The sequence below is a fragment of the Scylla paramamosain genome, chromosome 3 (assembly GCF_035594125.1).
Source record: "Scylla paramamosain isolate STU-SP2022 chromosome 3, ASM3559412v1, whole genome shotgun sequence".
In the NCBI taxonomy this organism is placed as follows: Eukaryota; Metazoa; Arthropoda; class Malacostraca; order Decapoda; family Portunidae; genus Scylla; species Scylla paramamosain.
In genome coordinates, this window is record NC_087153.1 from 27,086,887 (window position 1) to 27,096,010 (window position 9,124).

Consider the following 9,124-nt stretch of genomic DNA (forward strand, 5'->3'; position numbering starts at 1 on the left):
CTGCTTCTGTATTTCCACCTTCTTATGACTTGAATTCTTTCAAGAGGGAGGTTTCAAGACACTTATCCATCAATTTTTTGACCACTGCTTTGACCCTTTTATGGGACTGGCATTTCAGTGGGCATTTTTTTAATTAGATTTTTGTTGCCCATGGCCAGTGTCCTTCCTACATAAAAAAAAAAAAAAAGCAAATGAACAATAATTTTATATCTCAAAAAGACTGAATGTGGTAAAATATTCTGACATAGTTATTTTGTTTGAGGGAGTTTTAGTAAATGTGTTTTTACTTTCAGTAGAACATAAATTTAGATGCCTGTTTTTTACCTGCTTATTTTAAAGAACAGGATCCACAGAAAGTGCTTCCTTTTAATGGTCAAGGTGTATAAACTCACTAAGCTTATTATTGTTACTTGGTATAAACTTACCAACCTCATTATCAAATAAATCAACTAGTTCTTCTAAATGAACTTTCTTTATAACTGGACAAGGATACAAATGTATTTCTTTTGTGAATGCTGCCTCCATAGTTCGTAGACATTCAATATTTTCATTCACATTTTTTTTTCCAAAAATGTGTTACATAATTTTTTTTGCAATTTGTTAAACAATGCTGAAAACCATATCTCTTGAAAGTCCTCCCATAGACATTTAAGAGATGACATGTCGAGTGCCCACCCTCAACATTGCAAAATCCTTTATGCTTCAACTATTTTCGAAAACTTTCACCACCTCTGTTAATATGGAATTAACCAAGGTTACTACTTTTATAATGGTTTACATGACCCATATTTAATATATGAAAGAGCACAATATATGCTTATTACCATCAATTAAGTTTTTGCTGTTGCTTCAATTAGCAAAGCTTCATGAGCCAAATACGTTTCACTGACAGCTTCAATAGTTTTTCTAAGTATCTAAATTGAAAGGCTTACTTTGATTTTTCCCAAAGGAATTGCAATTTGTAAGCTGATTAATAAAGATAGATAATAAAGATAATAAAGATGATAAAGATAATAAAGATAGATTAATAAAGATTGCTTATTTTTTTTTTTTATGATTTCAATGTCTTGCCTCTTTAAAATGTCTATCATTTTTAAAATAACACTCCTGATGTTTTATTTTATACTCTTGATTAAATGAGATTAGTTAATAAGGTTTATTATTATACAAAAAAAAAAAAATTAAAGTGTTTTTTTTTTATTTAGAAAAGACGTTCCTATTGTATGCTTCCTCATCAGATATTGTCACTTTTACTATTTCGTCTATTTTTTTTTAAGATTTACTTAAGCAGTCTGTGATATATATATATATATATATATATATATATATATATATATATATATATATATATATATATATATATATATATATATATATATATATATATATATATATATCCTCCTGTGAACTTAACATTATGAGCCCGTTTTCAGCCTCTTTGCTTATCGACGATGACACCACATGTACCGGCAATGGTACCACTTCCCTCCTGCCTCGTACATAATGGGATATGAGGTGGAGTTGCATTTTGCAGTGTTGGACGTTTATTTTACGTATAGATGAATAATACGGTGTGTTTTCCCTCCAGAGTCTTGTCCTGCACTGGCTCTACTGCTCTCTGCTCTTGATTACCCCAGATGGGGAGGTCAGTCTCTATTTTTTTGGCTATAGATTGGGCCACATGCGGGTTAGCAGCGGGGAACATCAAAAGAGCGTGAAACAGAGACGGAAGAATTAACACAGGCCCATGTGATAATTACAGGGAGGAAAGAGAGAGAGAGAGAGAGAGAGAGAGAGAGAGAGAGAGAGAGAGAGAGAGAGAGAGAGAGAGAGAGAGAGAGAGAGAGAGAGAGAGAGTGTTTCTTTCATATACATAGATCTTCGCAGATCTATACTTAGCCTCTCAGGCGTCCTCTCTGTCAAGCTTCCAGCCAGTGCCTCAAGTCTGGTTGCCGCCCCTCGTCCACCGTCTCCTTGCCTCCCCTCGCCATTCCATGCCCACGTCTCGTCCTCGGTCCTCGCCAGCAGTCTTCTCGCTGCCATGTCTCCTGCATCGTCAGCGACTTCCGCGGGTTCTGTACCAATATAATATAATCACTAGTACTACTACTACTACTACTACTACTACTACTGCTACTAGTAGTAGTAGTAGTAGTAGTAGTAGTAGTAATACACTTTGTTCACGAACGTTAGAGACACAAGCCCCTCCTTCACCCCATTGGGTGACGGTGTTCCGAGGTGTGGCGGAGGGTTTGACATCAGTGACTCACCCTGTCACCCCAAAGCAGGCCAGACGCCTGACCGGCAGCGGTTTATGGTTGTTTAAGGCATTAACACTCGCGAGGCCGCTCCTCTTCTCATTTTTCAGTTGAGGGATGTAACCCACTCGGTGACGCTGCCATTCATTGTCGCAATGGAAACATTCTTGAGACATAATAATCACTCAGTTCTTGCAGGTTATTTTTTTATTTTCAAAGCAGAAAGAAAACATGCTGATTAAGCATTACAATTAATAGATAAAACACTGTGACAGCAATGCAAGGCGTGCTTGACCTGTCATCAGTGACCCACCCTGTTACCCCAGGGCAAGCCACAGGCCTGGTTGGTTGGGGTTTATGGTCCCTCTGGGTATTAAGGCTGGCCAGGCCGCTCTCTTTTCCATGTCTCAAGTGAGGAGTTGGATGTTTGCAGGACCTCGAGATGACTGATGTCATTCTCTCAGCCGCCCAGAAATGTACAATTCTATATACTTTTCACTCCGTGTCCTCTCATCGAGTGCTATTGACTTGCTTTTGTGTTAGTGAAGACGGCGAAAGATGGTTTTCATGTACTCAAACCAAATAGTTTGTGTGTTGGTAAGGAAACAATGAAGCACGGTAAAATGAACGCTTTACACCAATCACGACCAACCAGTAGCAGGCCAGAGCGTTGATCCCCTGACGTAAAAGAAAAAATTCCAAAGGAATGTCACTTGTCTCAGGTGACAGCTCACGCCTCACCTCACCCTCGCCATCTGTCTCTGTCTCTTGAGAAAACACCTGTACATTCCTTTCCCTTTCCTTTCCGACGGATTTACGCTCTTTCGATGTCCGCTGCTGTTAATTCCCCACGTAGACCTATTATTAATAGCAGAGAAATACTGACTGACCTTTCCATCTCATCGAGAGGGCAGTTCAACGCTAGACTCTGAAGCGAGCATACTCTGTATCATCTACCTGAATCAATAAATAAAGAAGCTACCAGATATGATTCCATTGCCCTTACCACAAACTATCTGCCAGGAGAAGGGAGCCGTCTCAAGCTGACACACTACATCCCCACAAAAGGACTCTAAAGATAGAACACTACACTGGTACAGTTCCCCTTCCCGCTCCTCACCGCGACACGCCCTCGACCCCCCTCATCTAATCGTCGCTGCCCCTGGCTTCACAGACCCTGCATTTCATCCCTCCAGACCACAGCCCCTCTCTCGGATTCATCTCATCAGCGGTAAACATACGCAAACACTCACTAGCTCACAACACGTGCACTTTTCTCTTTATCTCTTTTTGTGTGTATATATTTTCTGTTTTTGCATATGTGTTTCATATTTGTGTATTTTGTGAGTGATTCCATTTTTGTGTAGGTTCTCTTCCTCTTTCTCGAGCCAAATGTGTTATTATCACGACCCTACTGCTCATTCTGATTCTGCAATTATTTCTGAAAGATCAGCGCGTGCCAAACGCGCTACTCATAATTTTCACTAAAAATGGCGTTCCTTGCATCTCATATTTGTACCTCACTCGGTCGGCGCACCCTGTGTTCCTTTTTTGTCCCAAGAGACACTCACTCACACGGGTCATCCTTGTTCTTCAGATAAGTTGCTAAATACTCTTTTGTCCTTCCCGATTTATTTCAGTGTTTAGGTCAAAGTACCTTAAGCCAACTACGCTCTTTTCTGCTGTGTTAGTACACACACTAGTAAATCTACTTTCAGCGACTACTTTCGTTACGTTACGAAGCCGCATCTCACCTTTGCCTTTACAACGATTCTCTTTTAAATCCTGCCTACTCACTCGTCTTTGGTTGGAAAGCTAATTCTTGCATGATATATTTGTCCTTGAACTTAATCAAAGAGAGAGAGAGAGAGAGAGAGAGAGAGAGAGAGAGAGAGAGAGAGAGAGAGAGAGAGACAGCTGATTAAACAGGTAATAATAAACATATGAAATATATGTAAAGATTAATATAAATTCATTGTTAAGTAGATCGTTGACATATATAAAATAAAATAATGCAATTAGGTCTCCTCAGTCCTTCTCTCTCTCTCTCTCTCTCTCTCTCTCTCTCTCTCTCTCTCTCTCTCTCTCTCTCTCTCTCTCTCTTTGATCAAGCAAGAATGAACTTTTCAACTAAAGATAGACAGAAAGCCTAACAGCAGCAAATAATAAGCGCATGTTCTTGTGTCATGGCTGTGACACCAAAAATAATATGAAGTTCAGCACAACAACGAAGCTTATATGATATTATGTCAGTGCGCTGACTGGCGAGGTTAGTTTTCTCTTATAATAATTGACGTAAACTGAACATCATCAATAAGACCTCTAACCTATATAAAAATTAGCGTCAGTCCAGTCACAGCGAAACAACCTGCTTTATCATCACTGCTGAGCTGATTGTGTATGAGAGAGAGAGAGAGAGAGAGAGAGAGAGAGAGAGAGAGAGAGAGAGAGAGAGAGAGAGAGAGAGAGAGAGAGAGAGAGAATTAAACACATAAATATTGTAATTACGTCTCTCTCTCTCTCTCTCTCTCTCTCTCTCTCTCTCTCTCTCTCTCTCTCTCTCTCTCTCTCTCTCTCTCTCTCTCTCTCTCTCTCTCATGCACACAACTTCTCCATTTAGTTTAACAACAGGATTGTTGTGTTTTGTCTGTACCGCTAAGATCAAAATCATCCGATAATCAGCGTACCCACCCTGTTTATATGTTGTCGTTGAACTGGCTAGTGGTCTTCTCTGCCGTGTGCACTTGCCGGATGACTGACTAACAAAGAAAATAGTTATGGTTGATGGGAGACTCATTCATTTTTACTGATTTCAGTTTTCTTAAATATTTATACAAATAAAATTATTTATTTATTTATTTATTTTTACATTAATAGATTAATTAATTAATTATAAATGTGACATCCAAGGTTTACCCATATTGATATTATAACAGCAGTTATTCTGAAAATTATATATATATATATATATATATATATATATATATATATATATATATATATATATATATATATATATATATATATATATATATATATATATATATATATATATATATATATATATATATATATATATATATATATATATATATATATATCAAGAGACACTGCAATACAGAGCAGAAGGGAATGGCCAACAGAGGAAAGCTACACCACGTAACGGCAAACGCAGACTTCCATATATATATATAAAGAGAGAGAGAGAGAGAGAGAGAGAGAGAGAGAGAGAGAGAGAGAGAGAGAGAGAGAGAGAGAGAGAGAGAGAGAGAGAGAGAGAGAGAGAGACTTTGGAGTGTTGTTTGGCTATTCTTATGTTACAAATTAACATCTTTTATAGTATCTAATTTAATTCCCATTTTTTCTTTTAAGTATATAAAATATTCTAAATTTTACTAAACTAATACTTTAAGTTATTTGCTGGAACACATGCAACAGCTACACAAACCTAGGATTACCTAAGAAAATACACGTTTTGCTCAATGAATTTTCTCCTTAGTGCTCTGTTTCAAAGTCTGACGTGATTCAACGCATTGTCAGTGGGTAAAGGTAGGCCACCTAAATCCCAAATTTAATGGTTTGCTTCACTGCTGATGTCTAACTGATGGTTAATATCTAACGAAATGTCTAAGTGAAGACCCACTTTGCACATTTCTTGCCTATAAGTTAACTTTTTGTGTTTTGTTTTCAGATTGTGTTGCATCAAAGTGGCTTACAGCATGAAAGACATGGAAATAAATACTAGAATGAGAGTTCACCATGTATATGATGTGATGTATGTATATATGTGAATTTAAATAATGTTATTAAAATCATTCATTAGTATTTTGAATTTGTAGTGTATAGAGAGCATTTTGTCACGAATATCATTTTACCACATCGATTTTAGTATAATTAAATTAAGTTATAGCATAATTAATTACCAGTTATAGCACACACATATGGAAGTACAGAAATGTTTTGTAATGTGTGTCTGGTTAATTTTCGTGCAAGAATTGGAGCTGCATTCTTCGGCAGACGTCTTATGTAGCTGAAATGCCTCAGCTCAAAATGCCCTAAGAGGATAATCGTACACTGCTTGTGCCTCGCACATGTTTTGTGTGGTCACTGCAGGCACCTGGAATTACATTTCTTCTTGTAAATTCTTACTCTAATATTGTAAGTGTAATGAAAATGTATTCTGTGAGACAAAAGAAAAAAATAATTGTTGTATCGCAAGTGCTTCTTCGGCAGTTATCTCCTTATAACTTATATATGCTGCCGGTGTGGTGCTAGGTTTCAACAGGTAACGTTACTCATAAGAGTTTAGGGTTCTAAGATCTGGAGCACTTTAAAGAAGAGCAGTTTTCCTAATTTTATTATAAACTATACGCCCAATACCCTCTCTACTATTGGGGAAACTTTCAACGTTTTTACTTAACCGTCGGAAGGGTCTGTGTCTCTCTTGAGTTCTTTGCACCATCGCTTTGATAAACTTTGATAAGCTGATGTGGTCCAGTCACTTTCACTGTTACTGTTCACTTTTCCCCAATTAAGTTTCACATCAAAATAGTCGCACACGAAAAACGCAAAATATTAATAGATGTAATATTCCTATAATGGAAACGCCGCAGCGTTGCATCCCTAGCTATCTTATACCACTATTTTCATGCTAACCGGTCTTCTGATCTTGCTAACTGCATGCCTCCTTCGGCGGTCTCGCTGCACAAGACTTTCTTCTTTCTCTCTCTCTTCTTTTCTCTCTCTAAAAGAGGATGACCAAGATTCATTAAGGAAAGTCAGAAGATCACCAGTAGAGCGGCCTTGACGGAACCCATACTGGCGATCAGATAGAAGGTTGTGAAGTTATAGATGTTTAAAAATCTTTCTGTTGAGGAAAGATTTAAAAAATTTAGATAGGCAGTAAATTAAAACAATAGGACGGAAGTTTGAAGGATTAGAACGGTTAGCTTTTTTTAGGAACAGACTGAATGTAAGCAAACTTCCAGTAAGAAGAAATGGTAAATGTTGACAGAGTTGAAAGAGTTTGACTGGGCAAGGTGCAAGCACTGAGGTGCAGTTTCGGAGGACAATATGAGGGACCCCATCAAGTCCATAAGTTTTCCTAGGGTTTAGGCAAGCGAGAGCATGGAAAATATCATTGCGAAGAATTTTAAAAGGAAGCATGAAGTAGTCAGAGAGTGGAGGAGAGGGAGGAACAAGACCTGAATCTTCCAAGGTAGAGTGTTTAGTAAAGGTTTTTAGCGAAGAGTACAGCTTTAGAGATAGATGTGATAGCAGTGGTGCCACCTTGTTGAAATAAAGGAGAAAAAAAAAGATGCAAAGTTATTGGAGATGTTTTTGGTTAGGTGCCAGAAGTCAGGAGGAGAGTTAGATCTTGAAATATTTTGACACTTTCTATTAATGAAAACTTTTTGGTTAGTTGGAGAACAGACTTGGCATGGTTTCGGGCAGAAATATAAAACGCGTGAGATTCTGATGATGGAAGGCTCAAGTACCTTTTTTGGACCACCTCTCTATCATGTATAGCACGAGAACAGGTTGTGTTAAACCAGGGTTTGGAAGGTTTAGGTTTAGAAAAAAGAGTGAGGAATGTACGCCTCCATGCCAGACAGTATCACCTCGCTCGGCACAAAGAGACGGGTCTCTGACACGGAAGCAGTAGTCACTCCAAAGAAAATCAGCAAAATACCTCCTCAGGTCACTCTGACTAGCAGAGGCAGAATGCCAGAGGTACCTCTGCTTAGGGGGATCCTGAGGAGGGACTGGAGTGATAAGACAATATACAGATATGAGAGATATGATATAATATGAGATAGATATCAGCCCAACGAAGATAGGGTAACAGCATAAGCAGACGGATTAGAGGTTATGATAATGTGAAGAATGTTGGGCGTATCTCCAAGACGGTCAGGAATACGAGTAGGATGTTGCACCAATTGCTCTAGGTCGTGGAGGATAGCAAAGTTAAAGGCTAATTCACCTGGATGATCTGCGAAGGGAGAGGAAAACCAAAGCTGGTGGTGAACATTGAAGTCTCCAAGAAAAGGAGATCTCCGCAAAAGGAGAGAGAGTCAGAATGTGCTCCACTTTGGAAGTTAATTCGTCAAAGAATTTCTTATAGTCAGAGGAGTTAGGTGAGAGGTATACAACACAGATAAATTTAGTTTGAGAGTGACTCTAGTCGTAGCCAGATGGTGGAAAACTCGGAAGATTCAAGAGCGTGGTTAGTCGTTGCGCACATAGACACAACATCCAGCTTTGGATTGAAAATGAGGATAGAGAAAGTAGGAAGGAACAGAAAAGGGGCTACTGTCAGCTGCCTCAGATGCCTGTGTTTTAGTGAGGAAAAGAAGATGAGGTTTAATAGAAGAGAGGTGGTGTTCTACAGATTGAAAGACTGAAATGTTGCAGAAGTTAATGAAGGAAAAGTTGAGGTGTCCAGAAACTTAGGGTCGATAACAGAAGATAGTCCGACCGGGAGACATTTGTAGTCCCTTCCTCAGATGAGGACTCCGAGGCTGGTGTAGGAGTCGCCATGATATTTTTGAATTTTGCGTGAAGGTTTTGTGTGTAAACCTCACACAAACTACGTTTGTAGTTTTGTAAGAAGGAAGAGAATTGTCTTTAGAGGGCGGGCTGTGACTGCCCCCTTGTGTTTTGAGACACAAAGGGAAACGTTCAGTGAGGTCACTGCTGGGTTTAATGATAGGTTCACAGCACTCTCTGATCCAATGCCGTAGACCTCACTGGGAGTAAATATCGTTTCGGCAAGTGTCTACTGCCCCCCCAGTACTTCTATTATGACTAAAATGTACTTTGCTCCACTGTCTGCCGTTCCCGTTGGACCAACAAGATATATGTGT